The 26,483-nt window shown below is 41.1% G+C and overlaps 18 non-coding genes across 18 annotated transcripts; all 18 read left to right on the top strand.

Moving 5' to 3' along the window:
• The first annotated feature begins 934 nt into the window (after nucleotides 1–934).
• On the top strand, nucleotides 935–1,006 carry TRNAH-GUG (transfer RNA histidin (anticodon GUG)). The gene has a single exon. It is a non-coding gene; the product is annotated as a tRNA-His (tRNA).
• A 295-nt stretch (nucleotides 1,007–1,301) lies between these two features.
• Nucleotides 1,302–1,382, top strand: TRNAS-AGA (transfer RNA serine (anticodon AGA)). Its single transcript has one exon. It is a non-coding gene; the product is annotated as a tRNA-Ser (tRNA).
• Nucleotides 1,383–3,027: 1,645 nt separating this feature from the next.
• TRNAS-AGA (transfer RNA serine (anticodon AGA)) lies at nucleotides 3,028–3,109 on the top strand. The gene has a single exon. It is a non-coding gene; the product is annotated as a tRNA-Ser (tRNA).
• Nucleotides 3,110–4,380: 1,271 nt separating this feature from the next.
• Nucleotides 4,381–4,452, top strand: TRNAH-GUG (transfer RNA histidin (anticodon GUG)). Its single transcript has one exon. It is a non-coding gene; the product is annotated as a tRNA-His (tRNA).
• Nucleotides 4,453–5,950: 1,498 nt separating this feature from the next.
• On the top strand, nucleotides 5,951–6,032 carry TRNAS-AGA (transfer RNA serine (anticodon AGA)). The gene has a single exon. It is a non-coding gene; the product is annotated as a tRNA-Ser (tRNA).
• Nucleotides 6,033–7,684: 1,652 nt separating this feature from the next.
• Nucleotides 7,685–7,766, top strand: TRNAS-AGA (transfer RNA serine (anticodon AGA)). The gene has a single exon. It is a non-coding gene; the product is annotated as a tRNA-Ser (tRNA).
• A 1,652-nt stretch (nucleotides 7,767–9,418) lies between these two features.
• Nucleotides 9,419–9,500, top strand: TRNAS-AGA (transfer RNA serine (anticodon AGA)). The gene has a single exon. It is a non-coding gene; the product is annotated as a tRNA-Ser (tRNA).
• Nucleotides 9,501–11,153: 1,653 nt separating this feature from the next.
• TRNAS-AGA (transfer RNA serine (anticodon AGA)) lies at nucleotides 11,154–11,235 on the top strand. Its single transcript has one exon. It is a non-coding gene; the product is annotated as a tRNA-Ser (tRNA).
• Nucleotides 11,236–12,888: 1,653 nt separating this feature from the next.
• Nucleotides 12,889–12,970, top strand: TRNAS-AGA (transfer RNA serine (anticodon AGA)). Its single transcript has one exon. It is a non-coding gene; the product is annotated as a tRNA-Ser (tRNA).
• Nucleotides 12,971–14,251: 1,281 nt separating this feature from the next.
• TRNAH-GUG (transfer RNA histidin (anticodon GUG)) lies at nucleotides 14,252–14,323 on the top strand. Its single transcript has one exon. It is a non-coding gene; the product is annotated as a tRNA-His (tRNA).
• A 1,497-nt stretch (nucleotides 14,324–15,820) lies between these two features.
• TRNAS-AGA (transfer RNA serine (anticodon AGA)) lies at nucleotides 15,821–15,902 on the top strand. The gene has a single exon. It is a non-coding gene; the product is annotated as a tRNA-Ser (tRNA).
• Nucleotides 15,903–17,188: 1,286 nt separating this feature from the next.
• TRNAH-GUG (transfer RNA histidin (anticodon GUG)) lies at nucleotides 17,189–17,260 on the top strand. The gene has a single exon. It is a non-coding gene; the product is annotated as a tRNA-His (tRNA).
• A 295-nt stretch (nucleotides 17,261–17,555) lies between these two features.
• TRNAS-AGA (transfer RNA serine (anticodon AGA)) lies at nucleotides 17,556–17,637 on the top strand. Its single transcript has one exon. It is a non-coding gene; the product is annotated as a tRNA-Ser (tRNA).
• A 2,850-nt stretch (nucleotides 17,638–20,487) lies between these two features.
• TRNAS-AGA (transfer RNA serine (anticodon AGA)) lies at nucleotides 20,488–20,569 on the top strand. The gene has a single exon. It is a non-coding gene; the product is annotated as a tRNA-Ser (tRNA).
• Nucleotides 20,570–21,855: 1,286 nt separating this feature from the next.
• Nucleotides 21,856–21,927, top strand: TRNAH-GUG (transfer RNA histidin (anticodon GUG)). The gene has a single exon. It is a non-coding gene; the product is annotated as a tRNA-His (tRNA).
• Nucleotides 21,928–23,425: 1,498 nt separating this feature from the next.
• Nucleotides 23,426–23,507, top strand: TRNAS-AGA (transfer RNA serine (anticodon AGA)). The gene has a single exon. It is a non-coding gene; the product is annotated as a tRNA-Ser (tRNA).
• A 1,286-nt stretch (nucleotides 23,508–24,793) lies between these two features.
• TRNAH-GUG (transfer RNA histidin (anticodon GUG)) lies at nucleotides 24,794–24,865 on the top strand. Its single transcript has one exon. It is a non-coding gene; the product is annotated as a tRNA-His (tRNA).
• Nucleotides 24,866–26,363: 1,498 nt separating this feature from the next.
• On the top strand, nucleotides 26,364–26,445 carry TRNAS-AGA (transfer RNA serine (anticodon AGA)). Its single transcript has one exon. It is a non-coding gene; the product is annotated as a tRNA-Ser (tRNA).
• Nucleotides 26,446–26,483: the final 38 nt, after the last annotated feature.

Below are 26,483 nucleotides of genomic sequence, written 5' to 3'. Positions count from 1 at the left end.
TGCTCCCTGTGTAATTTCTCTTAGCCTGCTGTCCCAGGAAGAGAATTTTATCTACAGGCTCTTTCCGTGTTTTTTTCCTAGTCTTTCTTTCCCTTTTCTTAGATTTGTAACTGTTCCTTTATGTGCTCTATTTAGGCGCCATTAATCTCATTTGAGCTCCTTGTACCTGCTGCTGTTTTCCCCACACCTCATACTGCCTTTCCCTCTTTCTCTCTTTCTCTGAGGTTGGTGGCTACTTTCCAAAGCTTCTGATGCCCCAATGTTCCTTCATCTTGTTGTCAGACGTGAATTGGAAAAGCAACCAAATTAACAAGCCTTTACCACTCATAGATGGCAGAGGTTTATACTTTAATTCAATGAGCTAAGAAAAGCGTGTTGTGGGGCCCCTACGAGCCATGGTGCTTGCTTCATCATAATTGGGCGCGCAGTCATTAGCCACAGCTCTGATCATGGGTCACTGAGGTCAGTTTCAATAATTCCTCAAAAACCTAACCATGCAGTCCCCCCTAACTGTATAGTTATCTTGCTTTACTGCTGTTTGTGTGATTAGCTGGGAGGAGCTCACGGCAGCATCCACCCTATAAAAGTATAGATGGACCGCTCCTTAATTTTTTCTTGCTTCACATACAGATGGCTTGAGGAGGTACAGGGGAGATGCAGGTCTAATAGACAGAATAGAAGATCTGCGCCAGGTGTGTTTCTCTGCATTGGTGTCCCATCACAGGCCAACAAGTGTATGTGTGATCTTTGACTTCTGGCAGTTCACAAGCAGGCAACCAGGAAACGGTTTCAGCCTATCAACCACTGAGGAGACAAAGCCTTTGTATAAGGAATGAGGAAGCAATGAACACATTCCGCCTATCACTGGAGTTCCCTGAGTGTTTCGAATTATAAATTCTCCATGTCACTGTATGTTATCGAGCCCAAGTAGCTCGCCGTGATCGTATAGTGGTTAGTACTCTGCGTTGTGGCTGCAGCAACCTCGGTTCGAATCCGAGTCACGGCATTGTGGTTGGCAATGTCACGGCAGTTGGGTTTTTCTTTTACAGAATTACCAAATGTACCAGTTGTTTTTGTAAAATGTCTATTAAAAACAGATCCTTTAAAATATTTAAACGATTTAACGACAAATTATTTAAACACACATGATTATAAGATGTAGCCTTATTTTTGTTTTTAGGAGAGAATGTGCCTGCTGAAAAAAACATTATTTTTAAAAAGTGCATTGCAGGATATCAGGAATTTGCTGTGGCACACCTTGAAAACTTTCATGCAGATTATTTGCACAAAACTTACAGTCAGTTGTTGTGGCCGAGTGGTTAAGGCGATGGACTAGAAATCCATTGGGTTCTCCCGCGCAGGTTCAAATCCTGCCAACAACGAGAAACTTTTTAACATCGGCTACAATTTCAGAAGTTAACCTTTAGAATTTCTTCCATGTCAGTTTTATAAATAGGTGGCTTATTTTGGTGTCACTATTGCCCTTTCACATATTTATTATCGCTACCCCTTTCATATCTTTGCTATAACTCTCGTCCTACATTAGCGCTGGTGCAAACACTTCAAATTATTATACCCTGGCTCTCTCAGTCATACCATTCATGCACTTGAAACTTACTTTACCAATAAAAGAAGCAAATAGAAAAATAAAACAAAAGTGCTTGCTGGATTAGGCAAACACACTTCATAAAACTGCATTTTCTTTTCTATTCTCCCCGTGTTACAAGCTTAACTGCTCCCTGTGTAATTTCTCTTAGCCTGCTGTCCCAGAAAGAGAATTTTATCTACAGGCTCTTTCCGTGTTTTTTTCCTAGTCTTTCTTTCCCTTTTCTTAGATTTGTAACTGTTCCTTTACGTGCTCTATTTAGGCGCCATTAATCTCATTTGAGCTCCTTGTACCTGCTGCTGTTTTCTCCACACCTCATACTGCCTTTTCTCTCTTTCTCTGAGGTTGGTGGCTACTTTCCAAAGCTTCTGATGCCCCAATGTTCCTTCATCTTGTTGTCAGACGTGAATTGGAAAAGCAACCAAATTAACAAGCCTTTACCACTCATACATGGCAGAGGTTTATACTTTAATTCAATGAGCTAAGAAAAGCGTGTTGTGGGGCCCCTACGAGCCATGGTGCTTGCTTCATCATAATTGGGCACGCAGTCATTAGCCACAGCTCTGATCATGGGTCACTGAGGTCAGTTTCAATAATTCCTCAAAAACCTATCCATGCAGTCCCCCCTAACTGTGTAGTTATCTTGCTTTACTGCTGTTTGTGTGATTAGCTGGGAGGAGCTCACGGCAGCATCCTCCCTATAAAAGTGTAGATGGACCGCTCCTTAACTTTTTCTTGCTTCACATACAGATGGCTTGAGGAGGTACAGGGGAGATGCAGGTCTAATAGACAGAATAGAAGATCTGCGCCAGGTGTGTTTCTCTGCATTGGTGTCCCATCACAGGCCCACAAGTGTATGTGTGATCTTTGACTTCTGGCAGTTCACAAGCAGGCGGCCAGGAAACGGTTTCAGCCTATCAACCACTGAGGAGACAAAGCCTTTGTATAAGGAATGAGGAAGCAATGAACACATTCAGCCTATCACAGGAGTTCCCTGAGTGTTTCGAATTATAAATTCTCCATGTCACTGTATGTTATTGAGCCCAAGTAGCTCGCCGTGATCGTATAGTGGTTAGTACTCTGCGTTGTGGCCGCAGCAACCTCGGTTCGAATCCGAGTCTCAGCATTGTGGTTGGCAATGTCACGGCAGTTGGGTTTTTCTTTTACAGAATTACCAAATGTACCAGTTGTTTTTGTAAAATGTCTATTAAAAACAGATCCTTTAAAATATTTAAACGATCTAACGACAAATTATTTAAACACACATGATTATAAGATGTAGCCTTATTTTTGTTTTTAGGAGAGAATGTGCCTGCTGAAAAAAACATTATTTTTAAAAAGTGCATTGCAGGATATCAGGAATTTTCTGTGGGACACCTTGACAACTTTCATACAGATTATTTGCACAAAACTTGCAGTCAGTTGTTGTGGCCGAGTGGTTAAGGCGATGGACTAGAAATCCATTGGGGTCCCCCCGCGCAGGTTCGAATCCTGCCAACAACGAGAAACTTTTTAACATCGGCTACAATTTCAGAAGCTAACCTTTAGAATTTCTTCCATGTCAGTTTTATAAATAGGTGGCTTATTTTGGTGTCACTATTGCCCTTTCACATATTTATTATCGCTACCCCTTTCATATCTTTGCTATAACTCTCGTCCTACATTAGCGCTGGTGCAAACACTTCAAATTATTATACCCTGGCTCTCTGTCATACCATTCATGCACTTGAAACTTACTTTACCAATAAAAGAAGCAAATAGAAAAATAAAACAAAAGTGCTTGCTGGATTAGGCAACACACTTCATAAAACTGCATTTTCTTTTCTATTCTCCCCGTGTTACAAGCTTAACTGCTCCCTGTGTAATTTCTCTTAGCCTGCTGTCCCAGGAAGAGAATTTTATCTACAGGCTCTTTCCGTGTTTTTTTCCTAGTCTTTCTTTCCTTTTTCTTAGATTTGTAACTGTTCCTTTACGTGCTCTATTTAGGCGCCATTAATCTCATTTGAGCTCCTTGTACCTGCTGCTGTTTTCTCCACACCTCATACTGCCTTTTCCCTCTTTCTCTGAGGTTGGTGGCTACTTTCCAAAGCTTCTGATGCCCCAATGTTCCTTCATCTTGTTGTCAGACGTGAATTGGAAAAGCAACCAAATTAACAAGCCTTTACCACTCATATATGGCAGAGGTTTATACTTTAATTGAGCTAAGAAAAGCGTGTTGTGGGGCCCCTACGAGCCATGGTGCTTGCTTCATCATAATTAGGCACGCAGTCATTAGCCACAGCTCTGATCATGGGTCACTGAGGTCAGTTTCAATAATTCCTCAAAAACCTAACCATGCAGTCCCCCCTAACTGTGTAGTTATCTTGCTTTACTGCTGTTTGTGTGATTAGCTGGGAGGAGCTCATGGCAGCATCCTCCCTATAAAAGTGTAGATGGACCGCTCCTTAACTCTTTCTTGCTTCACATACAGATGGCTTGAGGAGGTACAGGGGAGATGCAGGTCTACTAGACAGTATAGAAGATCTGCGCCAGGTGTGTTTCTCTGCATTGGTGTCCCATCACAGGCCCACAAGTGTATGTGTGATCTTTGACTCCTGGCAGTTCACAAGCAGGCGGCCAGGAAACGGTTTCAGCCTATCAACCACTGAGGAGACAAAGCCTTTGTATAAGGAATGAGGAAGCAATTAACACATTCAGCCTATCACAGGAGTTCCCTGAGTGTACCGAATTATAAATTCTCCATGTCACTGTATGTTATTGACCCCAAGTAGCTCGCCGTGATCGTATAGTGGTTAGTACTCTGCGTTGTGGCCGCAGCAACCTCGGTTCGAATCCGAGTCACGGCATTGTGGTTGGCAATGTCACGGCAGTTGGGTTTTTCTTTTACAGAATTACCAAATGTACCAGTTGTTTTTGTAAAATGTCTATTAAAAACAGATCCTTTAAAATATTTAAACGATCTAACGACAAATTATTTTAACACACATGATTATAAGATGTAGCTATATTGTACCTACTGACATAAATTATCGTTCTTGAACCTATTTGCGGTGGGGGAATGGAGCTCTCCCCCATGCCAATCAGAATGCAGATGAATGCAGTTGCAGTTGAGTGACCTGTATTGTGGCTGTCTAGAGGGAATGCACAAATGTAGCTGTCTCGCAGCCCAATCCAGACGTCAATTGGAGACAGGTTTTCAGGCAAATAGAGCAGTAAGTGCAGAGAAATGCTCACTCTCTAAAAATGGCATTTATAAAGTAGTAAAGTTAAATCCAACCTCACCAGTAAATAGGATTTATCAATAAATAAATAAAGCTTCTCCTCTCTGATATGGAATTACCCCCCAAAAAGTATAAGGGAATACCCAATGCTAACCTACGAGAGGGGCAGACCTCACAGTAGTGAAAAATTTAATAGACTGTTTTGTACTACCAGGACATGCAAACTACCACAGTACATGTCTTACCTTTTACTTACATAGCATGATGCCCCTAGGACTACCTAGGGCCTACCTTTTGGTTAATTATATGTAATAAAATTGGAGTTTAAGGCTTGGCAAGTAGTTTTAAATGGCAAGTCGAAGTGGCAGTACACTGCAGCACAGGCACTGCAGTAGCAGGCTTGAGACAGGTTTGAAATGATACTTTTTTGGGCGGCACAATCAGTTCCTGGGTATATGGTATACCACTTTACAAGGGGCTTTCAAGTCAATGAAATCTGTCAGTCAGGTATACTCCAATTACACACATGATTAGGGAAGAAGCACGTACACTTCAGCACTGATTAGTAGCAATAAAGTGATCAGAGTCCTAAGGCCAACAAAAAGATACAGCAAAATGCGTAGGTGAAAAGCAATAAGGTAGGGTTGAGGCCACCTTAAGAATGCAAGGTCTAACAAAAACAAACTAAGGATAACATGAGTTAAAACATCAGGTTTCTCTACGGCATTTGGTGAGACAAGTGTGCCTTCTTTTATCTTCCATAAATGCAATCTTTCCCTGACCCCTTTATTATATAGCTCTTCAAGTAAAAAAGATAAAGCACTTACAAAGGAGCCTCAAATACTCAAAGATGGTAGACTTCTGTAATATGGGCCATAGACTAAAAGCAGCACGAAAACAGAGTGCAATAGGGTCCCAAAAACTTGAGTGCCACATGAGAGTATGCATGAAAGCCTATCCTTTTCCAAACTAGAGATATACTCATGCAATTTTTGTTTTTAGGAGAGAATGTGCCCGCTGAAAAATACATTATTTTAAAAAAGTGCATTGCAGAATGCCAGGAATTTGCTGTGGGACACCTTGAAAACTTCGATACAGATTATTTGCACAAAACTTACAGTCAGTTGTTGTGGCCGAGTGGTTAAGGCGATGGACTAGAAATCCATTGGGGTCTCCCCGCGCAGGTTCGAATCCTGCCAACAACGAGAAACTTTTTAACATCGGCTACAATTTCAGAAGTTAACCTTTAGAATTTCTTCCATGTCAGTTTTATAAATAGGTGGCTTATTTTGGTGTCACTATTGCCCTTTCACATATTTATTATCGCTACCCCTTTCATATCTTTGCTATAACTCTCGTCCTACATTAGCGCTGGTGCAAACACTTCAAATTATTATACCCTGGCTCTCTCAGTCATACCATTCATGCACTTGAAACTTACTTTACCAATAAAAGAAGCAAATAGAAAATAAAATAAAAGTGCTTGCTGGATTAGGCAAACACACTTCATAAAACTGCATTTTCTTTTCTATTCTCCCCGTGTTACAAGCTTAACTGCTCCCTGTGTAATTTCTCTTAGCCTGCTGTCCCAGGAAGAGAATTTTATCTACAGGCTCTTTCCGTGTTTTTTTCCTCGTCTTTCTTTCCCTTTTCTTAGATTTGTAACTGTTCCTTTATGTGCTCTATTTAGGCGCCATTAATCTCCTTTGAGCTCCTTGTACCTGCTGCTGTTTTCTCCACACCTCATACTGCCTTTTCCCTCTTTCTCTCTTTCTCTGAGGTTGGTGGCTACTTTCCAAAGCTTCTGATGCCCCAATGTTCCTTCATCTTGTTGTCAGACGTGAATTGGAAAAGCAACCAAATTAACAAGCCTTTACCACTCATACATGGCAGAGGTTTATACTTTAATTCAATGAGCTAAGAAAAGCGTGTTGTGGGGCCCCTACGAGCCATGGTGCTTGCTTCATCATAATTAGGCACGCAGTCATTAGCCACAGCTCTGATCATGGGTCACTGAGGTCATTTTCAATAATTCCTCAAAAACCTAACCGTGCAGTCCCCCCTAACTGTATAGTTATCTTGCTTTACTGCTGTTTGTGTGATTAGCTGGGAGGAGCTCACGGCAGCATCCTCCCTATAAAAGTATAGATGGACCGCTCCTTAACTTTTTCTTGCTTCACATACAGATGGCTTGAGGAGGTACAGGGGAGATGCAGGTCTAATAGACAGAATAGAAGATCTGCGCCAGGTGTGTTTCTCTGCATTGGTGTCCCATCACAGGCCAACAAGTGTATGTGTGATCTTTGACTTCTGGCAGTTCACAAGCAGGCAACCAGGAAACGGTTTCAGCCTATCAACCACTGAGGAGACAAAGCCTTTGTATAAGGAATGAGGAAGCAATGACCACATTCAGCCTATCACTGGAGTTCCCTGAGTGTTTCGAATTATAAATTCTCCATGTCACTGTATGTTATTGAGCCCAAGTAGCTCGCCGTGATTGTATAGTGGTTAGTACTCTGCGTTGTGGCTGCAGCAACCTCGGTTCGAATCTGAGTCACGGCATTGTGGTTGGCAATGTCACGGCAGTTGGGTTTTTCTTTTACAGAATTACCAAATGTACCAGTTGTTTTTGTAAAATGTCTATTAAAAACAGATCCTTTAAAATATTTAAACGATTTAACGACAAATTATTTAAACACACATGATTATAAGATGTAGCCTTATTTTTGTTTTTAGGAGAGAATGTGCCTGCTGAAAAAAACATTATTTTTAAAAAGTGCATTGCAGGATATCAGGAATTTGCTGTGGCACACCTTGAAAACTTTCATGCAGATTATTTGCACAAAACTTACAGTCAGTTGTTGTGGCCGAGTGGTTAAGGCGATGGACTAGAAATCCATTGGGGTCTCCCCGCGCAGGTTCGAATCCTGCCAACAACGAGAAACTTTTTAACATCGGCTACAATTTCAGAAGTTAACCTTTAGAATTTCTTCCATGTCAGTTTTATAAATAGGTGGCTTATTTTGGTGTCACTATTGCCCTTTCACATATTTATTATCGCTACCCCTTTCATATCTTTGCTATAACTCTCGTCCTACATTAGCGCTGGTGCAAACACTTCAAATTATTATACCCTGGCTCTCTCAGTCATACCATTCATGCACTTGAAACTTACTTTACCAATAAAAGAAGCAAATAGAAAATAAAATAAAAGTGCTTGCTGGATTAGGCAAACACACTTCATAAAACTGCATTTTCTTTTCTATTCTCCCCGTGTTACAAGCTTAACTGCTCCCTGTGTAATTTCTCTTAGCCTGCTGTCCCAGGAAGAGAATTTTATCTACAGGCTCTTTCCGTGTTTTTTTCCTCGTCTTTCTTTCCCTTTTCTTAGATTTGTAACTGTTCCTTTATGTGCTCTATTTAGGCGCCATTAATCTCCTTTGAGCTCCTTGTACCTGCTGCTGTTTTCTCCACACCTCATACTGCCTTTTCCCTCTTTCTCTCTTTCTCTGAGGTTGGTGGCTACTTTCCAAAGCTTCTGATGCCCCAATGTTCCTTCATCTTGTTGTCAGACGTGAATTGGAAAAGCAACCAAATTAACAAGCCTTTACCACTCATACATGGCAGAGGTTTATACTTTAATTCAATGAGCTAAGAAAAGCGTGTTGTGGGGCCCCTACGAGCCATGGTGCTTGCTTCATCATAATTAGGCACGCAGTCATTAGCCACAGCTCTGATCATGGGTCACTGAGGTCATTTTCAATAATTCCTCAAAAACCTAACCGTGCAGTCCCCCCTAACTGTATAGTTATCTTGCTTTACTGCTGTTTGTGTGATTAGCTGGGAGGAGCTCACGGCAGCATCCTCCCTATAAAAGTATAGATGGACCGCTCCTTAACTTTTTCTTGCTTCACATACAGATGGCTTGAGGAGGTACAGGGGAGATGCAGGTCTAATAGACAGAATAGAAGATCTGCGCCAGGTGTGTTTCTCTGCATTGGTGTCCCATCACAGGCCAACAAGTGTATGTGTGATCTTTGACTTCTGGCAGTTCACAAGCAGGCAACCAGGAAACGGTTTCAGCCTATCAACCACTGAGGAGACAAAGCCTTTGTATAAGGAATGAGGAAGCAATGACCACATTCAGCCTATCACTGGAGTTCCCTGAGTGTTTCGAATTATAAATTCTCCATGTCACTGTATGTTATTGAGCCCAAGTAGCTCGCCGTGATTGTATAGTGGTTAGTACTCTGCGTTGTGGCTGCAGCAACCTCGGTTCGAATCTGAGTCACGGCATTGTGGTTGGCAATGTCACGGCAGTTGGGTTTTTCTTTTACAGAATTACCAAATGTACCAGTTGTTTTTGTAAAATGTCTATTAAAAACAGATCCTTTAAAATATTTAAACGATTTAACGACAAATTATTTAAACACACATGATTATAAGATGTAGCCTTATTTTTGTTTTTAGGAGAGAATGTGCCTGCTGAAAAAAACATTATTTTTAAAAAGTGCATTGCAGGATATCAGGAATTTGCTGTGGCACACCTTGAAAACTTTCATGCAGATTATTTGCACAAAACTTACAGTCAGTTGTTGTGGCCGAGTGGTTAAGGCGATGGACTAGAAATCCATTGGGGTCTCCCCGCGCAGGTTCGAATCCTGCCAACAACGAGAAACTTTTTAACATCGGCTACAATTTCAGAAGTTAACCTTTAGAATTTCTTCCATGTCAGTTTTATAAATAGGTGGCTTATTTTGGTGTCACTATTGCCCTTTCACATATTTATTATCGCTACCCCTTTCATATCTTTGCTATAACTCTCGTCCTACATTAGCGCTGGTGCAAACACTTCAAATTATTATACCCTGGCTCTCTCAGTCATACCATTCATGCACTTGAAACTTACTTTACCAATAAAAGAAGCAAATAGAAAAATAAAACAAAAGTGCTTGTTGGATTAGGCAAACACACTTCATAAAACTGCATTTTCTTTTCTATTCTCCCCGTGTTACAAGCTTAACTGCTCCCTGTGTAATTTCTCTTAGCCTGCTGTCCCAGGAAGAGAATTTTATCTACAGGCTCTTTCCGTGTTTTTTTCCTCGTCTTTCTTTCCCTTTTCTTAGATTTGTAACTGTTCCTTTATGTGCTCTATTTAGGCGCCATTAATCTCCTTTGAGCTCCTTGTACCTGCTGCTGTTTTCTCCACACCTCATACTGCCTTTTCCCTCTTTCTCTCTTTCTCTGAGGTTGGTGGCTACTTTCCAAAGCTTCTGATGCCCCAATGTTCCTTCATCTTGTTGTCAGACGTGAATTGGAAAAGCAACCAAATTAACAAGCCTTTACCACTCATACATGGCAGAGGTTTATACTTTAATTCAATGAGCTAAGAAAAGCGTGTTGTGGGGCCCCTACGAGCCATGGTGCTTGCTTCATCATAATTAGGCACGCAGTCATTAGCCACAGCTCTGATCATGGGTCACTGAGGTCATTTTCAATAATTCCTCAAAAACCTAACCGTGCAGTCCCCCCTAACTGTATAGTTATCTTGCTTTACTGCTGTTTGTGTGATTAGCTGGGAGGAGCTCACGGCAGCATCCTCCCTATAAAAGTATAGATGGACCGCTCCTTAACTTTTTCTTGCTTCACATACAGATGGCTTGAGGAGGTACAGGGGAGATGCAGGTCTAATAGACAGAATAGAAGATCTGCGCCAGGTGTGTTTCTCTGCATTGGTGTCCCATCACAGGCCAACAAGTGTATGTGTGATCTTTGACTTCTGGCAGTTCACAAGCAGGCAACCAGGAAACGGTTTCAGCCTATCAACCACTGAGGAGACAAAGCCTTTGTATAAGGAATGAGGAAGCAATGACCACATTCAGCCTATCACTGGAGTTCCCTGAGTGTTTCGAATTATAAATTCTCCATGTCACTGTATGTTATTGAGCCCAAGTAGCTCGCCGTGATTGTATAGTGGTTAGTACTCTGCGTTGTGGCTGCAGCAACCTCGGTTCGAATCTGAGTCACGGCATTGTGGTTGGCAATGTCACGGCAGTTGGGTTTTTCTTTTACAGAATTACCAAATGTACCAGTTGTTTTTGTAAAATGTCTATTAAAAACAGATCCTTTAAAATATTTAAACGATTTAACGACAAATTATTTAAACACACATGATTATAAGATGTAGCCTTATTTTTGTTTTTAGGAGACAATGTGCCTGCTGAAAAAAACGTTATTTTTAAAAAGTGCATTGCAGGATATCAGGAATTTGCTGTGGCACACCTTGAAAACTTTCATGCAGATTATTTGCACAAAACTTACAGTCAGTTGTTGTGGCCGAGTGGTTAAGGCGATGGACTAGAAATCCATTGGGGTCTCCCCGCGCAGGTTCGAATCCTGCCAACAACGAGAAACTTTTTAACATCGGCTACAATTTCAGAAGTTAACCTTTAGAATTTCTTCCATGTCAGTTTTATAAATAGGTGGCTTATTTTGGTGTCACTATTGCCCTTTCACATATTTATTATCGCTACCCCTTTCATATCTTTGCTATAACTCTCGTCCTACATTAGCGCTGGTGCAAACACTTCAAATTATTATACCCTGGCTCTCTCAGTCATACCATTCATGCACTTGAAACTTACTTTACCAATAAAAGAAGCAAATAGAAAAATAAAACAAAAGTGCTTGTTGGATTAGGCAAACACACTTCATAAAACTGCATTTTCTTTTCTATTCTCCCCGTGTTACAAGCTTAACTGCTCCCTGTGTAATTTCTCTTAGCCTGCTGTCCTAGGAAGAGAATTTTATCTACAGGCTCTTTCCGTGTTTTTTTCCTAGTCTTTCTTTCCCTTTTCTTAGATTTGTAACTGTTCCTTTACGTGCTCTATTTAGGCGCCATTAATCTCATTTGAGCTCCTTGTACCTGCTGCTGTTTTCTCCACACCTCATACTGCCTTTTCCCTCTTTCTCTCTTTCTCTGAGGTTGGTGGCTACTTTCCAAAGCTTCTGATGCCCCAATGTTCCTTCATCTTGTTGTCAGACGTGAACTGGAAAAGCAACCAAATTAACATGCCTTTACCACTCATACATGGCAGAGGTTTATACTTTAATTCAATGAGCTAAGAAAAGCGTGTTGTGGGGCCCCTACGAGCCATGGTGCTTGCTTCATCATAATTGGGCACGCAGTCATTAGCCACAGCTCTGATCATGGGTCACTGAGGTCAGTTTCAATAATTCCTCAAAAACCTATCCATGCAGTCCCCCCTAACTGTGTAGTTATCTTGCTTTACTGCTGTTTGTATGATTAGCTGGGAGGAGCTCACGGCAGCATCCTCCCTATAAAAGTGTAGATGGACCGCTCCTTAACTTTTTCTTGCTTCACTTACAGATGGCTTGAGGAGGTACAGGGGAGATGCAGGTCTAATAGACAGAATAGAAGATCTGCGCCAGGTGTGTTTCTCTGCATTGGTGTCCCATCACAGGCCCACAAGTGTATGTGTGATCTTTGACTTCTGGCAGTTCACAAGCAGGCGGCCAGGAAATGGTTTCAGCCTATCAACCACTGAGGAGACAAAGCCTTTGTATAAGCAATGAGGAAGCAATGAACACATTCAGCCTATCACAGGAGTTCCCTGAGTGTTCCGAATTATAAATTCTCCATGTCACTGCATGTTATTGAGCCCAAGTAGCTTGCCGTGATTGTATTGTGGTTAGTACTCTGTGTTGTGGCCGCAGCAACCTCGGTTCGAATCCGAGTCACGGCATTGTGGTTGGCAATGTCACGGCAGTTGGGTTTTTCTTTTACAGAATTACCAAATGTACCAGTTGTTTTTGTAAAATGTCTATTAAAAACAGATCCTTTAAAATATTTAAACGATCTAACGACAAATTATTTAAACACACATGATTATAAGATGTAGCCTTATTTTTGTTTTTAGGAGAGAATGTGCCTGCTGAAAAAAACATTATTTTTAAAAAGTGCATTGCAGGATATCAGGAATTTGCTGTGGCACACCTTGAAAACTTTCATGCAGATTATTTGCACAAAACTTACAGTCAGTTGTTGTGGCCGAGTGGTTAAGGCGATGGACTAGAAATCCATTGGGGTCTCCCCGCGCAGGTTTGAATCTTGCCAACAACGAGAAACTTTTTAACATCGGCTACAATTTCAGAAGCTAACCTTTAGAATTTCTTCCATGTCAGTTTTATAAATAGGTGGCTTATTTTGGTGTCACTATTGCCCTTTCACATATTTATTATCGCTACCCCTTTCATATCTTTGCTATAACTCTCGTCCTACATTAGCGCTGGTGCAAACACTTCAAATTATTATACCCTGGCTCTCTCAGTCATACCATTCATGCACTTGAAACTTACTTCACCAATAAAAGAAGCAAATAGAAAAACAAAACAAAAGTGCTTGCTGGATTAGGCAACACACTTCATAAAACTGCATTTTCTTTTCTATTCTCCCCGTGTTACAAGCTTAACTGCTCCCTGTGTAATTTCTCTTAGCCTGCTGTCCCAGGAAGAGAATTTTATCTACAGGCTCTTTCCGTGTTTTTTTCCTAGTCTTTCTTTCCTTTTTCATAGATTTGTAACTGTTCCTTTACGTGCTCTATTTAGGCGCCATTAATCTCATTTGAGCTCCTTGTACCTGCTGCTGTTTTCTCCACACCTCATACTGCCTTTTCCCTCTTTCTCTCTTTCTCTGAGGTTGGTGGCTACTTTCCAAAGCTTCTGATGCCCCAATGTTCCTTCATCTTGTTGTCAGACGTGAATTGGAAAAGCAACCAAATTAACAAGCCTTTACCACTCATATAGGGCAGAGGTTTATACTTTAATTGAGCTAAGAAAAGCGTGTTGTGGGGCCCCTACGAGCCATGGTGCTTGCTTCATCATAATTAGGCATGCAGTCTTTAGCCACAGCTCTGATCATGGGTCACTGAGGTCAGTTTCAATAATTCCTCAAAAACCTAACCATGCAGTCCCCCCTAACTGTGTAGTTATCTTGCTTTACTGCTGTTTGTGTGATTAGCTGGGAGGAGCTCATGGCAGCATCCTCCCTATAAAAGTGTAGATGGACCGCTCCTTAACTCTTTCTTGCTTCACATACAGATGGCTTGAGGAGGTACAGGGGAGATGCAGGTCTACTAGACAGTATAGAAGATCTGCGCCAGGTGTGTTTCTCTGCATTGGTATCCTATCACAGGCCCACAAGTGTATGTGTGATCTTTGACTCCTGGCAGTTCACAAGCAGGCGGCCAGGAAACAGTTTCAGCCTATCAACCACTGAGGAGACAAAGCCTTTGTATAAGGAATGAGGAAGCAATTAACACATTCAGCCTATCACAGGAGTTCCCTGAGTGTACCGAATTATAAATTCTCCATGTCACTGTATGTTATTGAGCCCAAGTAGCTCGCCGTGATCGTATAGTGGTTAGTACTCTGCGTTGTGGCCGCAGCAACCTCGGTTCGAATCCGAGTCACGGCATTGTGGTTGGCAATGTCACGGCAGTTGGGTTTTTCTTTTACAGAATTACAAAATGTACCAGTTGTTTTTGTAAAATGTCTATTAAAAACAGATCCTTTAAAATATTTAAACGATCTAACGACAAATTATTTTAACACACATGATTATAAGATGTAGCTATATTGTACCTACTGACATAAATTATCGTTCTTGAACCTATTTGCGGTGGGGGAATGGAGCTCTCCCCCATGCCAATCAGAATGCAGATGAATGCAGTTGCAGTTGAGTGACCTGTATTGTGGCTGTCTAGAGGGAATGCACAAATGTAGCTGTCTCGCAGCCCAATCCAGACATCAATTGGAGACAGGTTTTCAGGCAAATAGAGCAGTAAGTGCAGAGAAATGCTCACTCTCTAAAAATGGCATTTATAAAGTAGTAAAGTTAAATCCAACCTCACCAGTAAATAGGATTTATCAATAAATAAATAAAGCTTCTCCTCTCTGATATGGAATTACCCCCCAAAAAGTATAAGGGAATACCCAATGCTAACCTACGAGAGGGGCAGACCTCACAGTAGTGAAAAATGTAATAGACTGTTTTGTACTACCAGGACATGCAAACTACCACAGTACATGTCTTACCTTTTACTTACATAGCATGATGCCCCTAGGACTACCTAGGGCCTACCTTTTGGTTAATTATATGTAATAAAATTGGAGTTTAAGGCTTGGCAAGTAGTTTTAAATGGCAAGTCGAAGTGGCAGTACACTGCAGCACAGGCACTGCAGTAGCAGGCTTGAGACAGGTTTGAAATGATACTTTTTTGGGCGGCACAATCAGTTCCTGGGTATATGGTATACCACTTTACAAGGGGCTTTCAAGTCAATGAAATCTGTCAGTCAGGTATACTCCAATTACACACATGATTTGGGAAGAAGCACGTTCACTTCAGCACTGATTAGTAGCAATAAAGTGATCAGAGTCCTAAGGCCAACAAAAAGATACAGCAAAATGCGTAGGTGAAAAGCAATAAGGTAGGGTTGAGGCCAACTTAAGAATGCAAGGTCTAACAAAAACAAACTAAGGATAACATGAGTAAAACATCAGGTTTCTCTACGGCATTTGGTGAGACAAGTGTGCCTTCTTTTATGTTCCATAAATGCAATCTTTCCCTGACCCCTTTATTATATAGCTCTTCAAGTAAAAAAGATAAAGCACTTACAAAGGAGCCTCAAATACTCAAAGATGGTAGACTTCTGTAATATGGGCCATAGACTAAAAGCAGCACGAAAACAGAGTGCAATAGGGTCCCAAAAACTTGAGTGCCACATGAGAGTATGCATGAAAGCCTATCCTTTTCCAAACTAGAGATATACTCATGCAATTTCTGTTTTTAGGAGAGAATGTGCCTGCTGAAAAATACATTATTTTAAAAAAGTGCATAGCAGAATACCAGGAATTTGCTGTGGGACACCTTGAAAACTTTCATACAGATTATTTGCACAAAACTTACAGTCAGTTGTTGTGGCCGAGTGGTTAAGGTGATGGACTAGAAATCCATTGTGGTCTCCCCGCGCAGGTTTGAATCCTGCCAACAACGAGAAACTTTTTAACCTCGGCTACAATTTCAGAAGTTAACCTTTAGAATTTCTTCCATGTCAGTTTTATAAATAGGTGGCTTATTTTGGTGTCACTATTGCCCTTTCACATATTTATTATCGCTACCCCTTTCATATCTTTGCTATAACTCTCGTCCTACATTAGCGCTGGTGCAAACACTTCAAATTATTATACCCTGGCTCTCTCAGTCATACCATTCATGCACTTGAAACTTACTTTACCAATAAAAGAAGCAAATAGAAAAATAAAACAAAAGTGCTTGTTGGATTAGGCAAACACACTTCATAAAACTGCATTTTCTTTTCTATTCTCCCCGTGTTACAAGCTTAACTGCTCCCTGTGTAATTTCTCTTAGCCTGCTGTCCTAGGAAGAGAATTTTATCTACAGGCTCTTTCCGTGTTTTTTTCCTAGTCTTTCTTTCCCTTTTCTTAGATTTGTAACTGTTCCTTTACGTGCTCTATTTAGGCGCCATTAATCTCATTTGAGCTCCTTGTACCTGCTGCTGTTTTCTCCACACCTCATACTGCCTTTTCCCTCTTTCTCTCTTTCTCTGAGGTTGGTGGCTACTTTCCAAAGCTTCTGATGCCCCAATGTTCCTTCATCTTGTTGTCAGACGTGAACTGGAAAAGCAACCAAATTAACATGCCTTTACCACTCATACATGGCAGAGGTTTATACTTTAATTCAATGAGCTAAGAAAAGCGTGTTGTGGGGCCCCTACGAGCCATGGTGCTTGCTTCATCATAATTGGGCACGCAGTCATTAGCCACAGCTCTGATCATGGGTCACTGAGGTCAGTTTCAATAATTCCTCAAAAACCTATCCATGCAGTCCCCCCTAACTGTGTAGTTATCTTGCTTTACTGCTGTTTGTATGATTAGCTGGGAGGAGCTCACGGCAGCATCCTCCCTATAAAAGTGTAGATGGACCGCTCCTTAACTTTTTCTTGCTTCACTTACAGATGGCTTGAGGAGGTACAGGGGAGATGCAGGTCTAATAGACAGAATAGAAGATCTGCGCCAGGTGTGTTTCTCTGCATTGGTGTCCCATCACAGGCCCACAAGTGTATGTGTGATCTTTGACTTCTGGCAGTTCACAAGCAGGCGGCCAGGAAATGGTTTCAGCCTATCAACCACTGAGGAGACAAAGCCTTTGTATAAGCAATGAGGAAGCAATGAACACATTCAGCCTATCACAGGAGTTCCCTGAGTGTTCCGAATTATAAATTCTCCATGTCACTGTATGTTATTGAGCCCAAGTAGCTTGCCGTGATTGTATAGTGGTTAGTACTCTGCGTTGTGGCCGCAGCAACCTCGGTTCGAATCCGAGTCACGGCATTGTGGTTGGCAATGTCACGGCAGTTGGGTTTTTCTTTTACAGAATTACCAAATGTACCAGTTGTTTTTGTAAAATGTCTATTAAAAACAGATCCTTTAAAATATTTAAACGATCTAACGACAAATTATTTAAACACACATGATTATAAGATGTAGCCTTATTTTTGTTTTTAGGAGAGAATGTGCCTGCTGAAAAAAACATTATTTTTAAAAAGTGCATTGCAGGATATCAGGAATTTGCTGTGGCACACCTTGAAAACTTTCATGCAGATTATTTGCACAAAACTTACAGTCAGTTGTTGTGGCCGAGTGGTTAAGGCGATGGACTAGAAATCCATTGGGGTCTCCCCGCGCAGGTTTGAATCTTGCCAACAACGAGAAACTTTTTAACATCGGCTACAATTTCAGAAGCTAACCTTTAGAATTTCTTCCATGTCAGTTTTATAAATAGGTGGCTTATTTTGGTGTCACTATTGCCCTTTCACATATTTATTATCGCTACCCCTTTCATATCTTTGCTATAACTCTCGTCCTACATTAGCGCTGGTGCAAACACTTCAAATTATTATACCCTGGCTCTCTCAGTCATACCATTCATGCACTTGAAACTTACTTCACCAATAAAAGAAGCAAATAGAAAAATAAAACAAAAGTGCTTGCTGGATTAGGCAACACACTTCATAAAACTGCATTTTCTTTTCTATTCTCCCCGTGTTACAAGCTTAACTGCTCCCTGTGTAATTTCTCTTAGCCTGCTGTCCCAGGAAGAGAATTTTATCTACAGGCTCTTTCCGTGTTTTTTTCCTAGTCTTTCTTTCCTTTTTCATAGATTTGTAACTGTTCCTTTACGTGCTCTATTTAGGCGCCATTAATCTCATTTGAGCTCCTTGTACCTGCTGCTGTTTTCTCCACACCTCATACTGCCTTTTCCCTCTTTCTCTCTTTCTCTGAGGTTGGTGGCTACTTTCCAAAGCTTCTGATGCCCCAATGTTCCTTCATCTTGTTGTCAGACGTGAATTGGAAAAGCAACCAAATTAACAAGCCTTTACCACTCATATAGGGCAGAGGTTTATACTTTAATTGAGCTAAGAAAAGCGTGTTGTGGGGCCCCTACGAGCCATGGTGCTTGCTTCATCATAATTAGGCATGCAGTCTTTAGCCACAGCTCTGATCATGGGTCACTGAGGTCAGTTTCAATAATTCCTCAAAAACCTAACCATGCAGTCCCCCCTAACTGTGTAGTTATCTTGCTTTACTGCTGTTTGTGTGATTAGCTGGGAGGAGCTCATGGCAGCATCCTCCCTATAAAAGTGTAGATGGACCGCTCCTTAACTCTTTCTTGCTTCACATACAGATGGCTTGAGGAGGTACAGGGGAGATGCAGGTCTACTAGACAGTATAGAAGATCTGCGCCAGGTGTGTTTCTCTGCATTGGTATCCTATCACAGGCCCACAAGTGTATGTGTGATCTTTGACTCCTGGCAGTTCACAAGCAGGCGGCCAGGAAACAGTTTCAGCCTATCAACCACTGAGGAGACAAAGCCTTTGTATAAGGAATGAGGAAGCAATTAACACATTCAGCCTATCACAGGAGTTCCCTGAGTGTACCGAATTATAAATTCTCCATGTCACTGTATGTTATTGAGCCCAAGTAGCTCGCCGTGATCGTATAGAGGTTAGTACTCTGCGTTGTGGCCGCAGCAACCTCGGTTCGAATCCGAGTCACGGCATTGTGGTTGGCAATGTCACGGCAGTTGGGTTTTTCTTTTACAGAATTACAAAATGTACCAGTTGTTTTTGTAAAATGTCTATTAAAAACAGATCCTTTAAAATATTTAAACGATCTAACGACAAATTATTTTAACACACATGATTATAAGATGTAGCTATATTGTACCTACTGACATAAATTATCGTTCTTGAACCTATTTGCGGTGGGGGAATGGAGCTCTCCCCCATGCCAATCAGAATGCAGATGAATGCAGTTGCAGTTGAGTGACCTGTATTGTGGCTGTCTAGAGGGAATGCACAAATGTAGCTGTCTCGCAGCCCAATCCAGACATCAATTGGAGACAGGTTTTCAGGCAAATAGAGCAGTAAGTGCAGAGAAATGCTCACTCTCTAAAAATGGCATTTATAAAGTAGTAAAGTTAAATCCAACCTCACCAGTAAATAGGATTTATCAATAAATAAATAAAGCTTCTCCTCTCTGATATGGAATTACCCCCCAAAAAGTATAAGGGAATACCCAATGCTAACCTACGAGAGGGGCAGACCTCACAGTAGTGAAAAATGTAATAGACTGTTTTGTACTACCAGGACATGCAAACTACCACAGTACATGTCTTACCTTTTACTTACATAGCATGATGCCCCTAGGACTACCTAGGGCCTACCTTTTGGTTAATTATATGTAATAAAATTGGAGTTTAAGGCTTGGCAAGTAGTTTTAAATGGCAAGTCGAAGTGGCAGTACACTGCAGCACAGGCACTGCAGTAGCAGGCTTGAGACAGGTTTGAAATGATACTTTTTTGGGCGGCACAATCAGTTCCTGGGTATATGGTATACCACTTTACAAGGGGCTTTCAAGTCAATGAAATCTGTCAGTCAGGTATACTCCAATTACACACATGATTTGGGAAGAAGCACGTTCACTTCAGCACTGATTAGTAGCAATAAAGTGATCAGAGTCCTAAGGCCAACAAAAAGATACAGCAAAATGCGTAGGTGAAAAGCAATAAGGTAGGGTTGAGGCCAACTTAAGAATGCAAGGTCTAACAAAAACAAACTAAGGATAACATGAGTAAAACATCAGGTTTCTCTACGGCATTTGGTGAGACAAGTGTGCCTTCTTTTATGTTCCATAAATGCAATCTTTCCCTGACCCCTTTATTATATAGCTCTTCAAGTAAAAAAGATAAAGCACTTACAAAGGAGCCTCAAATACTCAAAGATGGTAGACTTCTGTAATATGGGCCATAGACTAAAAGCAGCACGAAAACAGAGTGCAATAGGGTCCCAAAAACTTGAGTGCCACATGAGAGTATGCATGAAAGCCTATCCTTTTCCAAACTAGAGATATACTCATGCAATTTCTGTTTTTAGGAGAGAATGTGCCTGCTGAAAAATACATTATTTTAAAAAAGTGCATAGCAGAATACCAGGAATTTGCTGTGGGACACCTTGAAAACTTTCATACAGATTATTTGCACAAAACTTACAGTCAGTTGTTGTGGCCGAGTGGTTAAGGTGATGGACTAGAAATCCATTGTGGTCTCCCCGCGCAGGTTTGAATCCTGCCAACAACGAGAAACTTTTTAACCTCGGCTACAATTTCAGAAGTTAACCTTTAGAATTTCTTCCATGTCAGTTTTATAAATAGGTGGCTTATTTTGGTGTCACTATTGCCCTTTCACATATTTATTATCGCTACCCCTTTCATATCTTTGCTATAACTCTCGTCCTACATTAGCGCTGGTGCAAACACTTCAAATTATTATACCCTGGCTCTCTCAGTCATACCATTCATGCATTTGAAACTTACTTTACCAATAAAAGAAGCAAATAGAAAAATAAAATAAAAGTGCTTGCTGGATTAGGCAAACACACTTCATAAAACTGCATTTTCTTTTCTATTCTCCCCGTGTTACAAGCTTAACTGCTCCCTGTGTAATTTCTCTTAGCCTGCTGTCCCAGGAAGAGAATTTTATCTACAGGCTCTTTCCGTGTTTTTTTCCTAGTCTTTCTTTCCCTTTTCTTAGATTTGTAACTGTTCCTTTATGTGCTCTATTTAGGCGCCATTAATCTCATTTGAGCTCCTTGTACCTGCTGCTGTTTTCTCCACACCTCATACTGCCTTTTCCCTCTTTCTCTCTTTCTCTGAGGTTGGTGGCTACTTTCCAAAGCTTCTGATGCCCCAATGTTCCTTCATCTTGTTGTCAGACGTGAATTGGAAAAGCAACCAAATTAACAAGCCTTTACCACTCATAGATGGCAGAGGTTTATACTTTAATTCAATGAGCTAAGAAAAGCGTGTTGTGGGGCCCCTATGAGCCATGGTGCTTGCTTCATCATAATTGGGCGCGCAGTCATTAGCCACAGCTCTGATCATGGGTCACTGAGGTCAGTTTCAATAATTCCTCAAAAACCTAACCATGCAGTCCCCCCTAACTGTATAGTTATCTTGCTTTACTGCTGTTTGTGTGATTAGCTGGGAGGAGCTCACGGCAGCATCCTACCTATAAAAGTATAGATGGACCGCTCCTTAATTTTTTCTTGCTTCACATACAGATGGCTTGAGGAGGTACAGGGGAGATGCAGGTCTAATAGACAGAATAGAAGATCTGCGCCAGGTGTGTTTCTCTGCATTGGTGTCCCATCACAGGCCCACAAGTGTATGTGTGATCTTTGACTTCTGGCAGTTCACAAGCAGGCGGCCAGGAAATGGTTTCAGCCTATCAACCACTGAGGAGACAAAGCCTTTGTATAAGCAATGAGGAAGCAATGAACACATTCAGCCTATCACAGGAGTTCCCTGAGTGTTCCGAATTATAAATTCTCCATGTCACTGTATGTTATTGAGCCCAAGTAGCTTGCCGTGATCGTATAGTGGTTAGTACTCTGCGTTGTGGCCGCAGCAACCTCGGTTCGAATCCGAGTCACGGCATTGTGGTTGGCAATGTCACGGCAGTTGGGTTTTTCTTTTACAGAATTACCAAATGTACCAGTTGTTTTTGTAAAATGTCTATTAAAAACAGATCCTTTAAAATATTTAAACGATCTAACGACAAATTATTTTAACACACATGATTATAAGATGTAGCTATATTGTACCTACTGACATAAATTATCGTTCTTGAACCTATTTGCGGTGGGGGAATGGAGCTCTCCCCCATGCCAATCAGAATGCAGATGAATGCAGTTGCAGTTGAGTGACCTGTATTGTGGCTGTCTAGAGGGAATGCACAAATGTAGCTGTCTCGCAGCCCAATCCAGACGTCAATTGGAGACAGGTTTTCAGGCAAATAGAGCAGTAAGTGCAGAGAAATGCTCACTCTCTAAAAATGGCATTTATAAAGTAGTAAAGTTAAATCCAACCTCACCAGTAAATAGGATTTATCAATAAATAAATAAAGCTTCTCCTCTCTGATATGGAATTACCCCCCAAAAAGTATAAGGGAATACCCAATGCTAACCTACGAGAGGGGCAGACCTCACAGTAGTGAAAAATGTAATAGACTGTTTTGTACTACCAGGACATGCAAACTACCACAGTACATGTCTTACCTTTTACTTACATAGCATGATGCCCCTAGGACTACCTAGGGCCTACCTTTTGGTTAATTATATGTAATAAAATTGGAGTTTAAGGCTTGGCAAGTAGTTTTAAATGGCAAGTCGAAGTGGCAGTACACTGCAGCACAGGCACTGCAGTAGCAGGCTTGAGACAGGTTTGAAATGATACTTTTTTGGGCGGCACAATCAGTTCCTGGGTATATGGTATACCACTTTACAAGGGGCTTTCAAGTCAATGAAATCTGTCAGTCAGGTATACTCCAATTACACACATGATTAGGGAAGAAGCACGTTCACTTCAGCACTGATTAGTAGCAATAAAGTGATCAGAGTCCTAAGGCCAACAAAAAGATACAGCAAAATGCGTAGGTGAAAAGCAATAAGGTAGGGTTGAGGCCACCTTAAGAATGCAAGGTCTAACAAAAACAAACTAAGGATAACATGAGTTAAAACATCAGGTTTCTCTACGGCATTTGGTGAGACAAGTGTGCCTTCTTTTATCTTCCATAAATGCAATCTTTCCCTGACCCCTTTATTATATAGCTCTTCAAGTAAAAAAGATAAAGCACTTACAAAGGAGCCTCAAATACTCAAAGATGGTAGACTTCTGTAATATGGGCCATAGACTAAAAGCAGCACGAAAACAGAGTGCAATAGGGTCCCAAAAACTTGAGTGCCACATGAGAGTATGCATGAAAGCCTATCCTTTTCCAAACTAGAGATATACTCATGCAATTTTTGTTTTTAGGAGAGAATGTGCCTGCTGAAAAATACATTATTTTAAAAAAGTGCATAGCAGAATACCAGGAATTTGCTGTGGGACACCTTGAAAACTTTCATACAGATTATTTGCACAAAACTTACAGTCAGTTGTTGTGGCCGAGTGGTTAAGGTGATGGACTAGAAATCCATTGTGGTCTCCCCGCGCAGGTTTGAATCCTGCCAACAACGAGAAACTTTTTAACCTCGGCTACAATTTCAGAAGTTAACCTTTAGAATTTCTTCCATGTCAGTTTTATAAATAGGTGGCTTATTTTGGTGTCACTATTGCCCTTTCACATATTTATTATCGCTACCCCTTTCATATCTTTGCTATAACTCTCGTCCTACATTAGCGCTGGTGCAAACACTTCAAATTATTATACCCTGGCTCTCTCAGTCATACCATTCATGCACTTGAAACTTACTTTACCAATAAAAGAAGCAAATAGAAAAATAAAATAAAAGTGCTTGCTGGATTAGGCAAACACACTTCATAAAACTGCATTTTCTTTTCTATTCTCCCCGTGTTACAAGCTTAACTGCTCCCTGTGTAATTTCTCTTAGCCTGCTGTCCCAGGAAGAGAATTTTATCTACAGGCTCTTTCCGTGTTTTTTTCCTAGTCTTTCTTTCCCTTTTCTTAGATTTGTAACTGTTCCTTTATGTGCTCTATTTAGGCGCCATTAATCTCATTTGAGCTCCTTGTACCTGCTGCTGTTTTCTCCACACCTCATACTGCCTTTTCCCTCTTTCTCTCTTTCTCTGAGGTTGGTGGCTACTTTCCAAAGCTTCTGATGCCCCAATGTTCCTTCATCTTGTTGTCAGACGTGAATTGGAAAAGCAACCAAATTAACAAGCCTTTACCACTCATAGATGGCAGAGGTTTATACTTTAATTCAATGAGCTAAGAAAAGCGTGTTGTGGGGCCCCTATGAGCCATGGTGCTTGCTTCATCATAATTGGGCGCGCAGTCATTAGCCACAGCTCTGATCATGGGTCACTGAGGTCAGTTTCAATAATTCCTCAAAAACCTAACCATGCAGTCCCCCCTAACTGTATAGTTATCTTGCTTTACTGCTGTTTGTGTGATTAGCTGGGAGGAGCTCACGGCAGCATCCTCCCTATAAAAGTATAGATGGACCGCTCCTTAATTTTTTCTTGCTTCACATACAGATGGCTTGAGGAGGTACAGGGGAGATGCACGTCTAATAGACAGAATAGAAGATCTGCGCCAGGTGTGTTTCTCTGCATTGGTGTCCCATCACAGGCCCACAAGTGTATGTGTGATCTTTGACTTCTGGCAGTTCACAAGCAGGCGGCCAGGAAATGGTTTCAGCCTATCAACCACTGAGGAGACAAAGCCTTTGTATAAGCAATGAGGAAGCAATGAACACATTCAGCCTATCACAGGAGTTCCCTGAGTGTTCCGAATTATAAATTCTCCATGTCACTGTATGTTATTGAGCCCAAGTAGCTTGCCGTGATCGTATAGTGGTTAGTACTCTGCGTTGTGGCCGCAGCAACCTCGGTTCGAATCCGAGTCACGGCATTGTGGTTGGCAATGTCACGGCAGTTGGGTTTTTCTTTTACAGAATTACCAAATGTACCAGTTGTTTTTGTAAAATGTCTATTAAAAACAGATCCTTTAAAATATTTAAACGATCTAACGACAAATTATTTTAACACACATGATTATAAGATGTAGCTATATTGTACCTACTGACATAAATTATCGTTCTTGAACCTATTTGCGGTGGGGGAATGGAGCTCTCCCCCATGCCAATCAGAATGCAGATGAATGCAGTTGCAGTTGAGTGACCTGTATTGTGGCTGTCTAGAGGGAATGCACAAATGTAGCTGTCTCGCAGCCCAATCCAGACGTCAATTGGAGACAGGTTTTCAGGCAAATAGAGCAGTAAGTACAGAGAAATGCTCACTCTCTAAAAATGGCATTTATAAAGTAGTAAAGTTAAATCCAACCTCACCAGTAAATAGGATTTATCAATAAATAAATAAAGCTTCTCCTCTCTGATATGGAATTACCCCCCAAAAAGTATAAGGGAATACCCAATGCTAACCTACGAGAGGGGCAGACCTCACAGTAGTGAAAAATGTAATAGACTGTTTTGTACTACCAGGACATGCAAACTACCACAGTACATGTCTTACCTTTTACTTACATAGCATGATGCCCCTAGGACTACCTAGGGCCTACCTTTTGGTTAATTATATGTAATAAAATTGGAGTTTAAGGCTTGGCAAGTAGTTTTAAATGGCAAGTCGAAGTGGCAGTACACTGCAGCACAGGCACTGCAGTAGCAGGCTTGAGACAGGTTTGAAATGATACTTTTTTGGGCGGCACAATCAGTTCCTGGGTATATGGTATACCACTTTACAAGGGGCTTTCAAGTCAATGAAATCTGTCAGTCAGGTATACTCCAATTACACACATGATTAGGGAAGAAGCACGTTCACTTCAGCACTGATTAGTAGCAATAAAGTGATCAGAGTCCTAAGGCCAACAAAAAGATACAGCAAAATGCGTAGGTGAAAAGCAATAAGGTAGGGTTGAGGCCACCTTAAGAATGCAAGGTCTAACAAAAACAAACTAAGGATAACATGAGTTAAAACATCAGGTTTCTCTACGGCATTTGGTGAGACAAGTGTGCCTTCTTTTATCTTCCATAAATGCAATCTTTCCCTGACCCCTTTATTATATAGCTCTTCAAGTAAAAAAGATAAAGCACTTACAAAGGAGCCTCAAATACTCAAAGATGGTAGACTTCTGTAATATGGGCCATAGACTAAAAGCAGCACGAAAACAGAGTGCAATAGGGTCCCAAAAACTTGAGTGCCACATGAGAGTATGCATGAAAGCCTATCCTTTTCCAAACTAGAGATATACTCATGCAATTTTTGTTTTTAGGAGAGAATGTGCCCGCTGAAAAATACATTATTTTAAAAAAGTGCATTGCAGAATGCCAGGAATTTGCTGTGGGACACCTTGAAAACTTCGATACAGATTATTTGCACGAAACTTACAGTCAGTTGTTGTGGCCGAGTGGTTAAGGCGATGGACTAGAAATCCATTGGGGTCTCCCCGCGCAGGTTCGAATCCTGCCAACAACGAGAAACTTTTTAACATCGGCTACAATTTCAGAAGTTAA

Source organism: Lissotriton helveticus, chromosome 12 (assembly GCF_964261635.1).
Source record: "Lissotriton helveticus chromosome 12, aLisHel1.1, whole genome shotgun sequence".
Taxonomy (NCBI): Eukaryota; Metazoa; Chordata; class Amphibia; order Caudata; family Salamandridae; genus Lissotriton; species Lissotriton helveticus.
This window is presented reverse-complemented; position numbering and strand designations above follow the sequence as displayed.